The 20,198-nt window shown below is 36.3% G+C and overlaps 1 pseudogene; it reads right to left on the bottom strand.

The window, feature by feature from the left end:
• Positions 1-7,204: 7,204 nt before the first annotated feature.
• Positions 7,205-13,007, bottom strand: LOC119509923 (annotated as a pseudogene).
• Between the last annotated feature and the right edge of the window lie 7,191 nt (positions 13,008-20,198).

Here is a 20,198-nt window from a genome sequence, read left to right as displayed (position 1 = left end):
CGGTGCTCACACTGGGTTAGTGGCCACCAGGCTGTGCCACCATCTTTAAGGTGGCCTGCTACCCAGGGTTTGTGCACAGGTGATTCTGGGTCGGACTCATAGGAACAAGCAGGCGTCGCAGAGCCTGTTAGGATGCGGAGTGGTTATCCGGGTGGAAGTGTGGATGGGGACACCTCCAGCTGCCAGTGGACTGTCCTCTCGCCTGTCCTTTGTGGGCGCTCCTTTAACACGTGAGCAGGTGCAGCAGCTTGGACTTAAGGCAGGGTAGGTGGTGCACTGAATGGACTGGGGCGCTTGGGCTGCCCTCCTCCCTTATTTGTCCTCGTGGTCTGTCAGTTCTCGGGACCTGTCAGTGACTGAGCCGGGACAGTTGCTTCGGTTCGCAATGCAACAGGCCCTGACCCGAAGGACATTCGCTCTGGCCGCGTGCGCGTCTCTGCCCGCGAGTCCATGCTGCGGGCCTGCGTGAGCACCGAGCAAGCAGGGACTGAGAGCCCCGGGACTCCTCTGTGCGTTGGCTGCGCGCCGTCAGGTGTGCGCAGGTGGGGGTGACAGAGGACGGGCCTCTTTTCGAGCCAGCGCCACCCTGTAAGCAACATTTTAGGCTAAAAAGAAAGCCTCCCGCGATCGATTCGGCCTTTGCATGAATTGCTCCTCCTCAAGACAGGTCACCTCGTGGGCGCGGATGGTGGCTTGGTTTCAGAGATGACATGTGCGGGTGGGCACGGGGCGGGCGGGGGGCTGATCCTGCGCAGCAGAGTGGCATCTTCCACCAAGCGGACCATTCGCCGTCTGCCTTGCAGGGATGCGACCGCAGTGCATTATGCGGATCCGGTCTCCCCGGGGTTGGGATGCAGCCTTTCTCCAGATGCCTTAGTGAACCCGGTTAATTGGGTTCTTGCTGCATCCCTCTACCTACTGCTTGGGTAACGCTGGAGCCCTCTGCGTGTCTCCACCTCAGTTTATGGTGTCCTTGACATACATCCGGACCCGGAGTCACTAACAAAACCAGGAGATTTCACGGTAGTTTTCGCCTACTCTGGGCACAGACGAGTTACAGAAGGCACCCACTGGATAGAAAGGGGGGAAAATGGCGCAGAATTGAGGAGGTGGATTCCCTTCAGGGATGGTGACCTGCAGACTTAGGCCTTCATTGCTCTTCCTTATGAGTTGGGGGACGGGGTGGCAAGGAACGTGCTTCCCAGCAGACAACCTGAGGACAAACTGTGCAGGGCCACGACCAGGGTGAGAGATAGATGAGTGAGGCTCTTGCCTCCCATGCAAACTTTAAGGTGGTTGTGGGGGAAGCCAAAAAACCTAGTAATGAGATTAGTAATATTTTAAATGCATTATTTTAAAATCAAATTTAACGTAAAAATCGTGATGCATAAAATATCAAAATTTTACAACGACAGGATTGGTTTTACTGATTTTTCCATTTGCCTTAGGCTCCAATATGGCATGACACTATTAATCCATGAACCCAAGCAGGGCAGCCCATTGCAAGCAAAAACAGACAAAAACAATAGCCATGCCCCCTCCACTTCTTTTGATTCTTTACAGTAAACTTGTTTATTTAGAGAAACATTAGATACATTAAATAGGTTGTCGATTTCAAATGCCCTGCTCCCCCACACCCCTTCAGCTCTTCTCTGACCTTTTTTTGAGTGATAAAGCAAGGCATATTTACAAGAAAAGAGCAAAAGACTTTCTCTAGTGCTGAATTCAACACTCAGTCACTAAGTTTCCAACATTTTTTACTGCAAATCCCTCTCCATAAAATTTGATCCATCTCCCTATGTTAGTGTTTAGTGCTGCACAAATTGCACCAAAACTTAGCTGCTTAAGCCAATAGATGTTTATTATGTAAGTGTTTCTGTGGGTCAGGAGTCCATGTGCTGCTTAGATAAGTGCCTCTGGTTCAGGGTCTCTCACAAGGCTGCGATTAAGGTGTCCCCCAGAGCGGCAGTCATCTCAGGGCTCATGTTGGGGAGAATCAACTTCCAAACTCATTCGCATCATTGGTAGGCTTCAGGTTCTCACTGGCTATTGGCTGGAGAGGTCAGTTCTTTGTCAGGCCTCTCCATAGGGCACTTCACAAACTGGCAACTGGCTTCTCTCAGAGGGAACAAGCTAAAGGGTCAGAAAGGGAGCCCGAAAGGAATCTGCATCTTTTTTGTAACCTAATCTCAGAAATGAAATTCCATCTGTTCCTCTGTATTCTGTTAATTAGAAGGGAATCAATAAGTCCAGCCCACACTCAAGGCGAGAGGATAACACAAGGATGTGAATGCCGTGAGAGGGATCACTGGGAACCATTGTAGAGACTGCATATCACTCCCCCAGCTCAGGTCCAATGATGGAGAGAGTATAAGAAGATCTAGAATGCAATTCTCAAATTGTCCGTGTGGAAGGATCTTTTTAATATTTTTTCAATTTTTCTAGATGCTTGTAAAAATATACAAAATATAAGAAATTTCTAATATTAAACAGACATGGAATATTTTTCAATAAACATATGCAGAACAATCATTAATAGGAAAAAGAAAAGAATTCCAAATGTCTGCACACTGTTCTTTGAAAGCATGTGTATCAATGATTAATGTAAAAATTACTATTAAACTCATAACTTTTTTGTCATTATGCATTTATAAGACAAAAAATGATGGGTGAAATAGAGAGTCCCCTTATTAAAAATCTATATGCACACCTTAAATGGACACAGTGTCTATCAATATATAAATTTTTGATGTGACAAGTGAGTTTAATTTATTTTGTCTGGGTTGGATTGATAATAATGCTATTTGCAGATGATAATGCATATTTAAATTTTCTATGATTTGTTATATTAATACAGTAGAGAAAGCAGTCTTTCAGAAGTATTTTGACAGAAATGGATACAGAGTTATTAAAGAAAATGTTAAGTAACCTCAAAATGCTTATTTTTAATTTTTATCCAAAATGAAGCAAATACTGCTGTATTTTCAAATTTCATCATAAAGCCTTCCTCACTAAGCAGTTCCAATAATTTATCCTGTAAAGTTGGTTTAATTCAAGTTATCTATTGATGAAAGAAATAGATTCTGGATCCATGTATTTCTTATTGGTGTGAATTCTTTTGATGGCAAATAAAATTTAAAATGTATGCAATCTTGTAATGTCTCTGGAAATAACTTTTTGCAGATAAATTAGGAAATTGCATAATAAATGGCTGTTCTTCCAAGAATAAACTTTTTTTTTTTGCCCTTTAGTTTATCTGCCATTGAATAACATTGCATTTCTTCCTTTCATGAAAGTATTAAGATCATAAAAATATCAAAGAGATCAGGCAAATAAGCAGGTCTGGCTATCTAATTCATTTTTTTAAACTCTGAGATTTTATCCTTTTGTTTCTACTTTCTTGACCAAATCTTTGTTTTGATAATCATCTTATTCATCATCTTCCATAGTAACATATATTATAATGAATAATGTCAAATTGAGCCTTTAATATTTGTTTTTCACTACATCTCCCAGCAATTGTTTAATTCAACTGACTTTTTTTTTTTCCTGGCAGGGTTTTCAACACAAGGACGCAGTGTGTTAATTTACATTCTAGCACAAGCCCCTTAACTGTTAATACTCCATCAGACACCATGACACCCAATTTTAATTTTTTTAGTTTCTTTTTTAAGCAGGTTTAGCTATTTGTAAGACTCATTCACATACTTTCTACCAGGAGAAATTTTACAGAAAAATAAAGTGAGATTCAAATCACTGTATTAGAATAGCGCTCCTCTCTTAATTAATCCAATTAGGAGTGGATTATGGGAAACATTGAATAGAATTGTTTGATTCCCAAGTTACAGCTGCTTCCCAATTTTATTATAATCCTTAAATTTTGTGTTTTTTTAAAATACAAGTTTGCACTTTTTATATAACAGGATCTTCTTAAGAAAAGATACTATTGCTACCAATTTTAGAAGGCTGAGAAAAGTCTGCAGTGGTTTGAAAGCTGGAAGCAGCTTAACTTTTATGTAAGTTTCTTACTATTCATAATAAGCTTACAATTTATAATAGTATACAATAAATACTAGTATACTATAGTATACTATAACACTATAATAGTATACTATACTATTTATAATGGTAAATATGAGGGTTTATCCTAGCCAACGACTACAAAATTGAATGACAGAATTTTAGCAGAGAAGTTTTGTTTAAAGGACACCTGACAGACATGAACGTACAGGATTACAATAATAACTTGGATGTCCTAAATTCCATAAAGAATGGAAACAGAATCTGCTAAGCAAAACTTGTCAATAATGTGTGCTCGACACACACAAAAGAGTATTTTTAAAATAAAAGCTTCATAGATTTTGTTGAAAGTTGAAAATATAGAGGAAGACAATGTGTGGAAAAGCATGTCATAGGAAGACTTAAATGGAAATGTGTTTTTCCAACTGGAAAACATTTCTACCACCTTCCACCTGGTACCAAGGGAATGCAGAAACATATAAATTTGGTTCATGGTTCCTTAGTAACACAAGAGATAAGGGATATGTTGATGATATGAAGCGGTCATTTACTGCACTAGGAAATATTTTAGACAATTGAATTGTTTGATGCATTCATTTTAAAGGAGTCAGTCAATATCAAAGATTAAGAAAAATATATCTACAATTTAAATGTTATATAAACATATTACATTATGATTTGGTATTTATTTTTTTAAAATAAAGGGCTAACTTTTTATGATCTTTACTGAATAAACCTAATTAGTAATTATTAGAAAACTTTGAAGAATAAAGATACTTAAGAATTAAGGAGGAAAAGTGGTACCACATGGACTAAGCATCTATTTAGCCTTAGCAAAATAAAACCACTATACAGTCTTTAAGGGTTAGCTTTCTGTAACCAATTTATCAACAAAGTCTTGGATGGGACCCATAGCTAAACTAGTGAATTATCAAGAAAATGAAAGCATAAATTAATCTTTTTAATATTACCTTTGTGTATGTATGAAGCTATTACAAATCAACTTCAAAAATAAGTTCATTTAGATTCATAATATAGAATGTTTTAATAGAAAGTTTGGATCATCATATCAAAAGTACCACTTGTTGAAATGATTTAGAATTCTTACATTCAAAAGCAGAATTTCCCTTTTATTTCCAAATGCATTATACATATGTTTACATACATATTTATATAAACTGTTGTGCTGTATGAGAGAATGTAATTGAGTTGAAGAAGAAACAGAAGAGGAGAAGAAGAAAGAGGAACAGGAGGGATGGGAGGGATGATGAAAACAAAATCCTAAAATTAGTATTGGCAAGAAAATATTTCATTTATAGGAAAACTGAAATATATATTCACTGGCTTGTAAAAAATGTTAAACCTATAATTTATATTTCTTTAAATTCACCTCAGCAGCACAGAGGATCCAACTTTGGTTTTATATCTCCTTTATGTAACTTTATTAAAAGTTAATTTTATTAATTTTTCTGTGTCTTCATTTGGTTAATCATTTGTATAAATATGTATTGTTGCATAGGGTTTTTCAGAGTTCTAATGAACAACGAGGGACAATACCCTCTATTACAAAACCACCATGTGGTTGATTGAATTACATACCCTAATTTAGACATGTGAACCCATTGTAAATTGGACCTCTTGAAGATGTTATTTTTAGTTCAACTGTGGCTCTGCTGAATGAGGGTGGGTCTTAATCTGCATTACTGGGGTTTTATAAAGAGAAAGCCACTGGGAGGAGCCAGAAGCGGGGAGTCAGTGGAACCCAGAGGTGAAAGGAAGAGGACTTTGCCATAAGTTCTGAGGCAGAGATTCAAACCAAGAGCTCAGGGATTGTGCAAGTGGGAACTGGAATGCTCCCCACCAGGGAGGAAGTAACCCTTCTAGCCTCTGAAACTGTAAGACAATAAATTCTTGTTAAGGCACTTAATTAATTAATTAATTTTTTCCAATTAATGATTACAGAGTTAGAACCTGTCTAAATCTGAGTATTTTGTTGTTACTCAAAAGACTTCCATAGCATATGTAACAAAGAAATCTATTTTAATTTAATTTTATGTAGATTGCCACTTTTCCTAGATATTTTAATAGAAAATATTAGGTTCTCAATTATTCTCTGGGTTCCCCAAACACCATTTATTTTAAGAATTAAAAAGTATTCATTGAAAACATTTAAAACATTAAAAATTAAATTTGTAAATAAATACATTGGCATAGGGGATAGCATGATATAAAATTGTAAATTGAGTCAAAGAATCAAATATTAATCATATACTGGAAACAAATATACTTAGTTTATATATGTATATTTAATAATAATACATTGCTTTATTTAACTTTATTTTTCTTTAGTTCTAATTAAACTAGTAATAATTTAAAATAATTTAAAAGTATTTGGAGATGTTTCTGGCATTTTAGATTTATATACATTTCCTTGGCTGAAGAAAGATTAAAAATAATGGCTTGTTTTTAGGTTTCAATTGTATACAAAGTAATGGGTTAGCATGACTTGATTTTGGGGTTCCAAGGTGTGATTTTTATATAAATCAGTAGTGCGCCCCCCAATATGTTGAAGGTAGATGAAATTCTCAAACTCTTTTTATCTTAGAAATATTCACAGAATAATGTCATAATTGAAATATAATGTTTACCATATACATTAAATCAACTTTATTGAGATTTATCTTCTTATTGCTTTTATATATTTTGATTTTGTTGTATCATAATCCAGTTGATCAAGATAATTAATTAAGTCACTTAGGTTTTAGATGTCCCTGCTACTTATTTAGCATCTGCTTAATCTATTGTTTCTGAGAAAATATTTCAGATTTCTAAAATTCTCCAAAGTTGTTTTTATTTTTTTTTTTTTATTTTTTATTTTTTATTTTTATTTTTTTTTACAGGTTTGAATCTTTATTGTTTTAAAATTCTACATGTCTTTTACAATACAATATTTTGTTATTTAAATGACCTCTATATGGTTAATGTACAACGAATATCTTTTTTTCTGAAACTCAACCATGAATTACGATTTCATCAAAATGATCATTCTAAACAGAGTAATATAAAGATGTTGGGAAGATCTGAGTGCTTCATTTTAAACTGTCAATGGCACAGACTCTCCCCCCCACCCTGTAGAACCCAGATGACCAATATGTTGAAAGTGCTTTTGAAGACTGCTGATTACTTATGGCTGATCTTAAGATCAGTCAATCTAATTACAGAGTTCTTTTTTTTTTCCTTGAAACATCAAAGGGCATTTAAAAAAATAAATGAAAGTTTGCTTTAGTAATCTACAGAGGCAAACTCAAAATTATGATTATCTGCATGCAATAACACTCCTCTTTAAATAGTTTTGAAGAATTTACACATTTTATAAAGAATATGTTAAAGAGTGCAAGTATTCTGATACTGATTTCACAAAAGGACAAATGCTGGTAATAATTAACATTTAACATCTATGATCAAGCTAATGTATATTTAACAGGCAATTAACATGGCTAATCATAAGCCACAACACACAGGGGATGCCCTTTGAGAAAAAGAACAAGTTTGGTCCGCATTTCTAGAGTTATCTGGGTAAAAACAAAACCAAAACCATTTTAATTCAGCAAAGGGTTTTGATGAATTTATTGTTCCTAAAATGTAGCCAGTTAAAAAGTAAATGTTGCACACCAATGAAGTATATTGTCATGTTGACTTTTGTATAAAAAGATGGCCTGCTATTTTTGGAGTGGTAAATGAGTACTGTAGGTCAATTCAGAAAAAATGTCACCGGATGTGTTAATTTCTTCTTAAAGTTATACTTTCTTATTCCATGACACAGCTTTCACTCTGTAAAATTTTGTCCCCAAAGGAACTTTAAATCTGTTTTGTGCCTTTTTAGCTTGACAGTATTCCTTTTCCATTACTTTTCCAAGTACCCAGTGTCTTCTAGATGTACCTGAAGCACCCTCACCTGGTTTAAGATCCAGGGCAGGCAGAGACTCTGAATGTAGAAAATATAAAGTTGGACTAATGGTAAATAATACATAATTGTCATGGCGTTCATCTAGGATGATGAGTACCAAATCTCCCACCTGGAAATCTCTAATAGCTATTTTTTCAGAATGCCTTGAAGATACTGAGGACATGCTCTGAGACATAAGTCTTTGATTTAGCCGCTTATTTTCTTCTTCTTTCAACTGCAATGTTCGTTCTAACAGCATTATCCTCTGTTTTTCTTCGGATAACATATGGATGTTTTCTTGTACGGACATCATGCTTGTCTCCATTGCTGAATCCAACCTTCCTTCATCTGCTGTTTCCATGCCTGATTTCTCTGCTTCACCTGGGAGTTCAGGTGCACAGGCTCCATAAAGTTCTGGGGCTGCAGCTACATACGGTGAAGGAACCAAACTGCTACTACGCAACTTACTGACTTCTTCTTCAAGTTTCTTCTTTTCCTCAAGCAAACGAGCTCTATCTTCAGAAAGTGACTCTATCAAATCTTTATCTCGTTCTTGTTGTTGCATTGTACTTTTCAACTTCTCACTAAGGTCATTTATTATGTTTTCTTTTCTCATTTTCTCTCTTGTTAAAACAGTGTTAAAATTGTTCTGCTGTTCGGCAATCAAAGATGTTCGAACATTTTGCATTTCTTCATTCTTTCTTTTTTCTTGTTCTTCAAGTTGTTCTAAAAACTTAGCTTTTTCTTCCTGAAGCTTTTCTTGAAGTTCAGCAACTAAACTTGCAGAATCGTCTCTAGTAGATTCAGTGGCAGAACTTCTTGTTAGTTGGCTCTCAAGATGTTTAACTTTTTCCAATAACTCATTCTCAAGAGCCTCTCTCTCCAATTTAAATTCTTTTAGAGCAGTCTGAATGGCAGCTTCTTTTTCACAATCAAGCTTCTGAATTAACTCTTCTCTTTCTTGTTCCTGGTTCATGACCAATTCCTCTTTGCCTTTCTCAAGTTTTTGGATAATAGCTTCAAATTTTTGTTCTTGTTGAGTAATCATTTCATCTTTTTGTTTTTCAAGAGCACTCAATTCTGAGTCCAATTTACTCTGTAGTTCAACTATTTGTTCCTTCAATTTTTTTTCTATTTCACATGCTTGGTGATGCAAGGACGTTACTTTGTTTAATTCAGCTTTAAGCATATCCGATTCCTCTTCATGTCTACTAATTAACTCTGAAATGCACTGATCTTTTTCAATTGTCATTAAAGTTCTTAGCTCTGCTAAGCCCACCTGATAATTTTCATTATTATCTTTAATCTTTTGGTTTAACTTACTTATCTCTATTCTCAGGTTTTTAGTCTCTTGTTCGAGGAGAAACTTTAAGGTCTCTTTCTGCTGGGCTTTGCTTTCTTCCAGCAAAATTTTAATTTCATCAGTCTCCGCTTCCTTCAATGCAAGTTCAACCTCTAACTTGTATCTCATGTCAGACAAATCAGAAACCTTGAGTTTTAATTCCTGTAGCTGTTGTTCTTTGTCCTGGACAACTGCTGCATGAGACTCTTGTATGCTATCGATTCTTTGTTGATTTCCCTTTTTTAGTTTCTCCAAAGAAATGTTGTAGTCTGTCATAACTTTCTCAAACTCCTGTGTATGCCTGACTTGCAGAGTGTCCTCCAATTCCTTCAGATGACTTTGCTCCAAGCATTCAAGTTCTGCCCTCAGTAACTGTATCTTCTCATCATTTTCAACATGGAGCTTTTTTAAGTCTTCTAACACTACCTCTCGAGACTGCTTCAGTTCTTTAATTTCGCAATTTTGACTATGCATTATATTTTCCATTTCTAACAACTTCTGATCCTTTTCATTCTGTAGAAAGACGACAGCTTCTTTTTCATGTTTAACCAAAGCAAATTCATTGTCTTTATTTTGTAAAATCTCCTCAAGACCTATTAAGTCTCCTTTCAATTTTTTAATTTTGCTTTCATTTTCTTCACTCTTCTTCATTAGTGCATCAAGTTTAGCTTCATACTCATTTTTTAAGGACTGTAGTTCTTTTTGATGTTTTCCTTTTAGTGTTATTTCCAGAGAACATTTGACTCTTTCAATAATGCTTCTTATTTCTACTGCTGTACATTTTAAAGAATTTGAGAAGTCATACTGTTCTTTTTGTACAAATGTCCTGAAGTGGGAAAGGTCTTCCTTGATGGTCTGTATACTGAAGTGAGAATCTTGGGCAAAAACTCTACATTTTTCCAACTGGACATTTAAAGGGGTATGATCTCCCGAATCCTCTTTACCACATGTATTTGTATCCTGCATATGTCTACTATCTATTGCATTGATAACTGATGAATAAAGTGATTCCACCATCATTTCTGGGCTTTGTGGATCACTAATTGGATTAGGAGATGATAAATTTTCTTCTATTACAAACTCATTCACAGCAGACATAAAATCTGATTCAGGACTTTTGGCTAATGAATCCAAGTCTAAAGAACCTTGGTGAAGAGTCTGTTCACTGTTTGGATGGGGAATAGTTTCAAAATCAAATGTATGTGCATCAATGCTATCTGGAGACAATTCTTCTAAGGGACAAACTGCAGGACATAAGGGATCCTCAACAGTGAGTGGAGGAGGAGTTCTTGGTGAGGTAGTAGTTGTAATTCCTGCTGCACTTTCTATCCTTGGTGAAGAAGTAGACTGCGGGGATGCCTGATTTGTGGATGCCTTTTGTTCACTCAGTAAATCTGTAATAGTCTGAGACATTTCATCCAAACTTTGTGCTGCTTTTACCAAATTATGTAGAGCAAGTACATGCTGGTGTAGAGGTTCAAAGTCGCAAAGTAAGGGAACCCTGAGAAACGGTTGAACTTCTGAAGGACAAAATGATTGTAAAAACTGTAAATCTTTTAATGAAATATCTGGAAGTTCACAGTCAAACTTTCGAGGTTTCTGAGTACAAAAGGAAGGTGGCCAGGAGTCCAGTCCCCTAAACAGACGATTTCTTAAAAAAGACTTCCTAAATAATTTCCCAAAGGACTCCCTTTTTGACTTTTCAGCTTCATATAATAGCTTTCCATCTTTGACTAATGCACCAGCCCACTCCCTGTAGTGTTTTATGAACATTTTTCTTCTTACAACCTCAACAACAGCTAAGCAGTACATTTGAGGAACTGTGCTAAGTGCTTCAACAATCTTGACTCTTTCTAATAGCTCTATTACGAGATGGAGCAAAGCTTGCAGTTTCTCTCCATCTTGATCAGCATGAAGCATTACAAAGCAACACCACTTCAGTCTGACATGTAGATTATTTGCTAGTTCTTGTTTGGCAGTGGTACACTTCTGTTTAATATCCAAGAGTTTTCTATGATTTTGCAACATAATCATCAACTGATTTGCATGACTCAGGCACAAATCAGGCAACACAGATGCATCCTTCAAGTTTTCAGCTCTCATCTGGTTAGCTAAAAATCCCTGAGCAAGTTCTTTTTGTTCATTTACCAGCCGGCTGCAGCTAGCGATCATCTGGTCCAGGGCATAGAGACAATCTTCAAGCCCTTTAATGGCTTTCATATTCTGATTATCAAGTTTGGCAATAGTTTGATGACATTCTGCTAGAAACGGTCGAATAATCCTTGGATCAAGCCTGCTCATAGAATCAAAGCACTTCCTGACCAAAGATTCCACCTCATTAGGTCTATCTTGAACATTTATCCAGTCTAACAAAGAAACATTAAAAAAAGGCAGATCACCCTCTTTAGCATCTACTGAAGTTTCATCATGCTGGACAGTACTTTGACAAGATTCTCTAATTTCTTTGCCACTTTCAGCATCGGTGGTATCTAGGGTTACATTTTCCACTGACTTGTGAAATGAGGTTAACAGTGATTTGTTAGTTGTTCTAGGCGTATCGGGAGAGAGCACCAGTTCAGTGGATCTTTTCATTTCAGCCTTTTCTGAGCCTTCATGTTCAGGTGAAGAATCCAGTCTTCCCAAACATTCCTTGTAACTATGTCTGGTTAGGCACTCCAACAATGGAATCTTGGCCATTACTGAAACGGCAGTTCCTAAATGAGTTAGTTTTAACTTGATGTCTTCTACCGAATGCAGATAATTTGAATAAATACTTTCAAACTTGAAAAGTAGCTTTTGGTATGAATTTGAACAGTCCTCCAAATTGGCCATGATAGCAGCCCAGTCTTGGTGTTGAAGATGTTCATCATGGACCAGACCTTCACAAAACGAACAAAGTTTCTTGGCAACTTCATACATTTCCACTGCAAGTTGTGTCCTTGAAGCTACAGTGTGAAAAACTGCAGGCATCATAAGAGACTCTTCAACTTTTATTTCCATGTCATTTTCGTCCCGGCGCTGTAGGTGCACACTCTCCGATCGGCAGCCATGCACTCTCCACCACTGACCACCAGCACCTGGTGCTGGATGGCAATCTTGTATTTGTTTTGAATGGCATGCTTAAGGTCTGCCACAGTTTGCACTGTTAGTTCAGTGTCAAATGTCAGGGTAGTTCCAGTGTTGACCAGAAATACATATAACTTCCTGATGATTTCTCTGGAATCTGTGAGATTATACCTCACACTGTGATATGGTTACCGGCAACGCCTCCTCCTCCGCCGGTGGCAGCAGCACAGCCGAAGGCCCCCGACACCATCTTCTGCCGCCGCCTCGTCCTCGGCGGCGGCTACCAACCGCCCATTCGGCGCCGCCAACCGACACAACGGCCGCGTCCGGCGCCGGCCCCGAGCTCGGGGCGGGGAGGGTCGGCTCGGCAGGGACACGGTTAGGCCCCTCGGCTCCGGGCCGGGGGCCGGTGGCGGGGGGCCGCGGCCGGTCAGAGCCGAGGGGCCGGGTGACGGGGACCAGGACAGCGCAGAGGCTCGCAGGGCCGAGGACGCTGTTCGCTGGGTTTGTTATTGTCGACTCGGGCCCTTCCTCCGCGGAGCATGCCGGGATCGGAGGCGGGCGGGGGAGGGCGCGGCGCGCCGGTCCAAAGTTGTTTTTAACAATGCTTTTACTTAATTTATATCTGTGCATCCTAAAACATACTTTTAATTAATTTTTATTTTTACTTAATTAACTTTTACTTAACTGTCAAACTATTATATTAAGCTGATTTTCAAAATTAGATTCCTTCATGTGCTTTGGAGTTTAGGAGTAAGTGTTTAATTCAGTGGATTTTAGTATATTCACAGGGTTGTGAACCATCCTCACAATCAGTTTTAAGAATATTGTCATCACCCAGTAAAGAAACCTCATGACCATTAGCAGTTAAATCCCATTTCCTGCAACTTCCCAGTCCAGAGCAACCATTAATCTCCCTTCCATCTCTATGGACTTGCCTATTATGGATATTTCATATACATGACATCATATAATATATGGCTTCTTTTACTGAGCAGCATGTTTTCAGCATTCATCCATATTGTAGCCTGAGTCAATACTTCATTCCTTATTATTTCCAAATACTATTCCAATATATGGATATACCACATATTGTTTATCCATTCATCAATTGATGGAAATTTAGGTTGTTTCCACATTCTGGCTATTATGAATAATATTGCTATGAACACTCATGCAAAAAATTTTTGTATGGACATGTTTTCTTTTCTCTTGGCTATATGCCTAGACACGAAAGTGCTTAGACATATAGTAACTTTATATTTAACCTTCTGAGGAAATGCCAGGTTGTTTTACAAAGCAGCTGTATGATTTTACATTCCCACAACCAGTGAATTAGTGTTCCAAATTCTCCACAGCCTTGATAAAACTTTTTGTTTTTTATTTTTCATTCTAGGCATCCTAGTGAGTGTGAAGTGACATCGCATTATGGACTTGACTAATGATTTTGAGCATCTTTTCATGTGATTATTGTCTATTTATATATCTTCTTTGGAGATATGTCTATGTAAGTTATTTGTTTCATTTTAAAATTGGGTTAATTGTCTTTTTATTTTTGAATTGAGATGATCATGTGTTTTTCCCCCTTCATTCTATTAATGGGGTTTATTACATTGATTGATTTTCATATGTTGAACCACTCTTGCATTCTCCACCTAAATTCCAGTTAATCATGATGTACGATCTCTTAACATGCTGTTGAATTTGGTTTGTTAGTATGTTATTGAGGATTTTTGCATCTATATGCAGAAGAAACATTGGTCTGTGACTTTCTTCTTTGTGATGGCTTTCTCTGGATTTGGTATCAAGGTGATCCTGGCCTGATAGAATAAGTTAGGAAGTGTCCCCTCTTCTTCTATTATGTAGAAGAGTTTGGGAAGGACTAGTATTAATTCTTTATTAAATGTAGAATTCACCAGCAGAGCTATCTGGTTGTGGACTTTTCTTTATAGGTTTTTATTACTGATTCAGTCTCTTGTTATGGATCTGTTCAGAATTTCTATTTCTTCTTGGGTCAGTTTTGGCAATTTGTAAATTTCTAGGAATGTGTCTATTTCATCTACATTTTCTGACCTGTTAGTGTACAATCATTCTTATTATTCTCTTTTAATCCTTCTTATTTCTGTAAGGTCAGTAGGAATGTCCCCACTTAAATTCGTTAGTTTAGTAAATTGAGTCTCCTCTCTTTTTTTCTTTGTCAGGGTAGATAAAGTTTTGCCAATTTTGTCAATCCTTTCCAAGAACAAACTTTTAGTTTCATTGGTTTTCTCTATTGTTTTTCTCTTCTATATTTTGTTTATTTCTGCTCTAGTCTTTACTATTTTCTTCCTTCTGTGGGCTTTGGGTATAGTTTGCTTTTTTTTTTCTAATTCCTTAAAGTTTAAAGTTGGATTGTAGATTTGAAATCCTTCTTTTTTAATGTAGGCATTTACAACTATAACTTTACTTCTGAGCACTGCTTTCACTGTATCCCATAAGTGTTCATGTGTTACATTTTTGTTTTCATTCATCTAAATGTATTTTTTAAAATTTCCCTTGTGATTTCTCTTTTGACCTATTGATTGCTTAAGAATATGTTGTTTAATGTGTACATATTTGTGACTTTCCAGTTTTCCTTTTGTTATTGATTTCTAGTTTCATCCTTTTGTGGTTGGAGAGGAGACTTCATATGATTTAAATCTTTTTAAATTTATTAAGGCTTGATTTGTAGACTAACAGATGGTCTGTCCTGGAGAATGATCCATGTGCACTTTGAGAAGAATGTGTTGTTAAGTTCTACCTATGTCTGTTATGTCTAGTTAGTTCACAGTATTATTCAGGTCTTCTCTTTCCTTATTGATCTTGTTTGGTTATTCCATCCCTTATTGAAAATGGGATATTAAAGTCTTCAACTAGTGTTCTGGAGCTGTCAATATCTCTGTTCAATATCATACAAAACTCTGCTCCTATACTGCTCTGTTTCTACTTTTTGTTTTTATCATCCTAAATTACAGTTTCATAGATTTTTATATATATAAACCTATTAGCATAGATTTACAATTATTGTTTTATTCATTTTCTTTACAATCATATAGAAAAATAAAAGTGGTGTTACAAACAGAATACAAGAATACTGGTTTTTGTGTTTACCTATGTAGTTACTTTTTCCAGTGTTCTTTATTTCTTTGTGTGGTTTTGATTGACTGTCTAGTGTCCTTTTATTTCATCCTGAAGGACTCCCTTTAGGATTTCTTGTAGGACAGTCTACTAGTGATGAATTCCTTCAGCTTTTGTTTGTCTGAAAATGTATTAATTCCACCTTTTTATACAGAATAGCTCTGCATATAGAATTATTACACTGGCATTATTTTTTTTTCCTTAGCACTTTATCTCTTCCAACTGCTGGCCTCTGTGGTTTCTAATGGGAAATCAGCTTTTAATCTTATTGAATATGCCTTATATTAGATGATTTGCCTCTTGCTTCTTCCAAGATTTTCTCTTTGTCTTAGGCTTTCAACAATTTGATTATGATGTGTCTAGGTATAGATCTTATTGACTTTATCCTACTTGAAGTGCCTTTAGCTGCAGCTTCTTGGATGTATAGGTTCACATCTTTCATCAAATTTGGGAAATTATTTCTTCTAAGATTCTTTCTATCCCTTTTTCTTTCCCTTCTCCTTCTGGAGATCCCATGATGCCTATGGTGATATACAACTTAGGATCTGGATTCTTAGTCTCTGTACATTTGTCTTCATTCTTTTTCTTTCTGCTCCTCAGCCTGGATAATCATAATTCCCCTATCTTCAAATTTGCTGATTGTCTGTTCCCATGCTCAAATTTGTTGTTGAAACCTTCTAGTGAATATTTCATATCAATTCTTGTACTTTTCAGTTCCAAATTTTCTATTTGGTTCCTTATTTAGAATTTCTGTCTCCTTATTTATATTCTAAAATTGTGTGACATTGTTTTCCTGATTTTCTTTAGTGTTTGTACATGGTTTTCCTGAGCTCTTTTAGCATATCTAAGAGAGTTAAAGTCTTTGTCTAGTCAGTCCAATGTCTGGACCTCCTCACAGATCATTTATATTAATTTCCTTTTTTTTCCCTGTGAATTAGAGATATTTCCTTTGTTTTTTTATGCCTTGAAAACTTTTTTTGAAAACTGGACATTTTGCATATAATGATAACTCTGGAAATCAGATTATCTTCCCTTCCCAGAGTTTCTTGTTTTTGCTTATAGTGCATCATAATTGTATGTTTGTGGTCATCCAGTGATTTGACAGCAGTTTCTGTAAATGCCTAGAGCATTTACACACAGACACAAAAACCCTTCCAGTTTTTTCAGATCAGATCTTTGTTGGCCACTCCTTCAATGCTTAGCCAGACCATGTACAACTTTCCCTTAGCCTTTATTTCCTGCTTGATGTGGTAAAGTTCAGCAAGAAGTGAAAGACTAGGGTCTTCTCTCATCTTTTTTGAGCATGTATCCATCTCTGGGTGTGCACTTGACCTACTAGATTTCCTGGTATACACAGGAGCTTTCCAAGGTCCTTATTTTCTCATGTATTTCCTTCCCAAGCCTCCTCCTTTCTAGGCTTTCCAGTCTGTCTGATGCTTGCCCTGTATGCTATCCCTTGCCTCAGGTAGGTGCAGCTAGTGTATTTGCCTTTAAATGTTTTCAACAAACTTTCTTCCACTTGAGAGGCTACTTTAACCCTAGGAATGCTCCAACGTGGGTGAAAAAAGGCAAGCCCGTGAGCTGATCTCTCAGTGAGTCACAAGACAGGTCAAAACACACAACTACAATGCTTTGAGACAAAGTCCATATGGCTCCCTTTGGCCCCAGCAGTCTGCACCAGGAATATGGGTTGTTGTCTTTAAACACACCAGTGAGCTGGGAACTGGGGGATATTAGGTGGGTAAGTTGGTATACCACAATGTTTTCCTACCACAATTTAGAATCTCCATATATCATTCAGCCTTCCCCTGGTTGTTTTAAGTTTTTGATGAGATTTCAGAATTCTGAAAAAGTTGATTCTTAACAGTTTTTTTCCCAGCATAATCATTCCTTTAGTAGAGGAATGGAATTTTGTAGTTCATATGTCCCCATTGTTGGTGATGTCCTTCACATTTTTAAATGGTTGACAACTCAAAAGAAGATGAATGTTTTGGGGCATCTGAAAATTAAATGAAATTTAAATTTCAGTGTCCGTAAATAAAATTTTATTAGAACACAGCCACACTCATTTGTTTATGTATTGCCTCTGGCTACATTTGTACTACAATGACAGCATTGAATAGCTGTGATAGAGACGTATCTGGCTCTCAAAGGTAAAATATTTACTATCTGGCCATCTACATAAAAAGTTTGCTCACTCTTATGCTGTACTATGTCAAATCATTAAAGATTATTTTCTATGTTATGATTATGTTCTTCACTATTTCTTAATAACAGAAAGGGGACACTTATTTCCTTATATTTATTCTTAAATTTGTCATGAAAACTGCATGTTACTATTTAGATCATGATCTGAAGATTTGAAATGCTGAAATCACAAAGCTAAGCTATCATATCATTACAGTTCTCAGAAGTGTGTTTTCTCTGCTGGATCTCTAAAGACAGGTGTGTGATATCCAAAGCAGCTGGCTGCCACAATTTCTTGTTTATATAATTTATTTTTATTAGAGAAGTTGTAGGTTTACAGAAAGATCATGCAGGAAGTGCAGTTTCCATATGGTCCCACTCACACATGCAGATTTCCATATTAACAATTCCCATTAGTGTGTTATTTTGTTACAATTAAAGAAGCAATTTTATTATATTAATACTATGAAATATAGTTCATAGTTTATGTTAGGGTTCATAGTTTATGTCGTACAGTCCTATGGTTTTAAGTTTTTAATTTTTATTCCAGTAATATATACATACAACGTAGAAGTTCCAGTTTAACCACATTCAAATATATAATTCAGTCATGTTAATTACATTCACAATATTGTGATACCTTCACTACCATCCATTACCAAAACATTTCCATCACTAAAAAGAGAAAAACTCTTTTCCAGTTACGTATTAACACCCCTTCCCTTTCTGCACACCAACTCCCTAGTAAACTGTATTCCTTCTGACTCCATGAATTTGTTTATTCTAATTATTTTATATCAGTGAGATCATACAATATTTGTCCTTTTGTGTCTGGCTTATTTCACTCAGTGTGATGTCTTCAAGGTTCATCCAAGTTGTCACATGTATTAGATCTTCATTTCTTTTTATGGATGATTAATATTCCATTGCATGTATATTACCACATTTTGTTTTATCCATTCATCTGTTGATGGAGGCTTCTGTTGCTTCCATATTTTGGCAATTGAGAATAATACCACTATGAACATCAGTGTCTAAATATAGTTTTGAGTCCCTGCTTTTAATTCTTTGGCGTCTATAACTAGAAGTGGAATTACCAGGTCACATAGTAAGTCTACATGTAACTCTTTGAGGCACAAACTGTTTTCCACAGCAGCTGTACCATTTTATGTTCCAACCAACAATGAATGAGTGTTCCTATTTATCATCACCTTCACTAACACTTGTTCTTTTCTGTTTTTTTTTTTTTAATTAGTCATTGTAGTGAGTAGGAAATGTATCTCATTGTGGTTTTTTAAATGCACTTTTATTGAGATATATTCACACACCATATAATCCATTCAAAGTGTACAATCAGTGGCTCACAGTATCATCATATAGTTGTGCATTCATCACCACAGTCAATTTTAGAACATTTTCATTTCTCCAAAATAAAATTTAAAAATAAAAAATGATACCCAAAACATTGCATATCCCCATCCCCCCTATTATTTTTATATATTTTCTTTTTATTTTATTACACATCTGCCCATACACTGGGTAAAAGGACTGTCAGTCACAAGGTTTACACAATCACGTGGTCACAGGATAAAAGCTACATTGTTATACAATCATCAAGAATCTAGTCTACTGGATTACAGTTTAGCAGATTCAAGTATTTACTTCTAGTTTTTCTAATACACTAGAAACATGAGAGGGATATCTATATAATTCATAAGAATAACCTCCAGAATGGCCTCTAGACTCTATTTGAAATCTCTTAGCCACTGAAACTTTATTTTCTTTCATACCTTTTCCCCCTTTTGGTCAAGAAGCATTCTCAATTTCACAATGACAGGGCAGGCTTATCACTGGGAGCCATGTCCCATGTTGCCAGGGAGACTTATACCCCTGAGAGTCATGTCTCACCTTGTGGGGCGGGTAATGAGTTTATCTGCATAGTTGGCTGAAAGAAAGAGGCCACATGAGCAGAAAAAAAAAAAGTTTCTCTGGGGGCGACTCTTAGGCATAATTATAAATAGTGTTAGCTTCTCCTTTGCAAGAGAAAGTTTCATAGGGGCAAACCCCAAGATCAAAGGCTTGACTTACTAAATTGAGAGTCCCTAATGCTTGCAAGAATATCAGGAGTTCCTCAGGTGAGGAAGATTAATATTTCCACATTTATCCCCAGTCCCTCAAGAGGACATTGCAAATACTTGTACTTTTTTATTTTCTGTCCAAAACACTTTGGGATGTTTCAGGGTATTACATTAACCTGTACAGAATAACAAGATCTCATTCCCTATTCTAGGTTCCATGTAATCATGTTATTTAAATAAACTGACATTCAGGTTAAATTAGATAGTGTGCTGCAGAGAATATAAATTTTGTACCATATGAACATGTCTTAAATAACAGTTAAAACTCAGGAATAGATGTGACTGCTCTAAGAGCTTACGATCTAGAAATTTTTATAATAAGCCTTATTGAACATTCTGTATT

Source organism: Choloepus didactylus, chromosome 15, assembly GCF_015220235.1.
Source record: "Choloepus didactylus isolate mChoDid1 chromosome 15, mChoDid1.pri, whole genome shotgun sequence".
In the NCBI taxonomy this organism is placed as follows: domain Eukaryota; kingdom Metazoa; phylum Chordata; class Mammalia; order Pilosa; family Megalonychidae; genus Choloepus; species Choloepus didactylus.
This window is presented reverse-complemented; position numbering and strand designations above follow the sequence as displayed.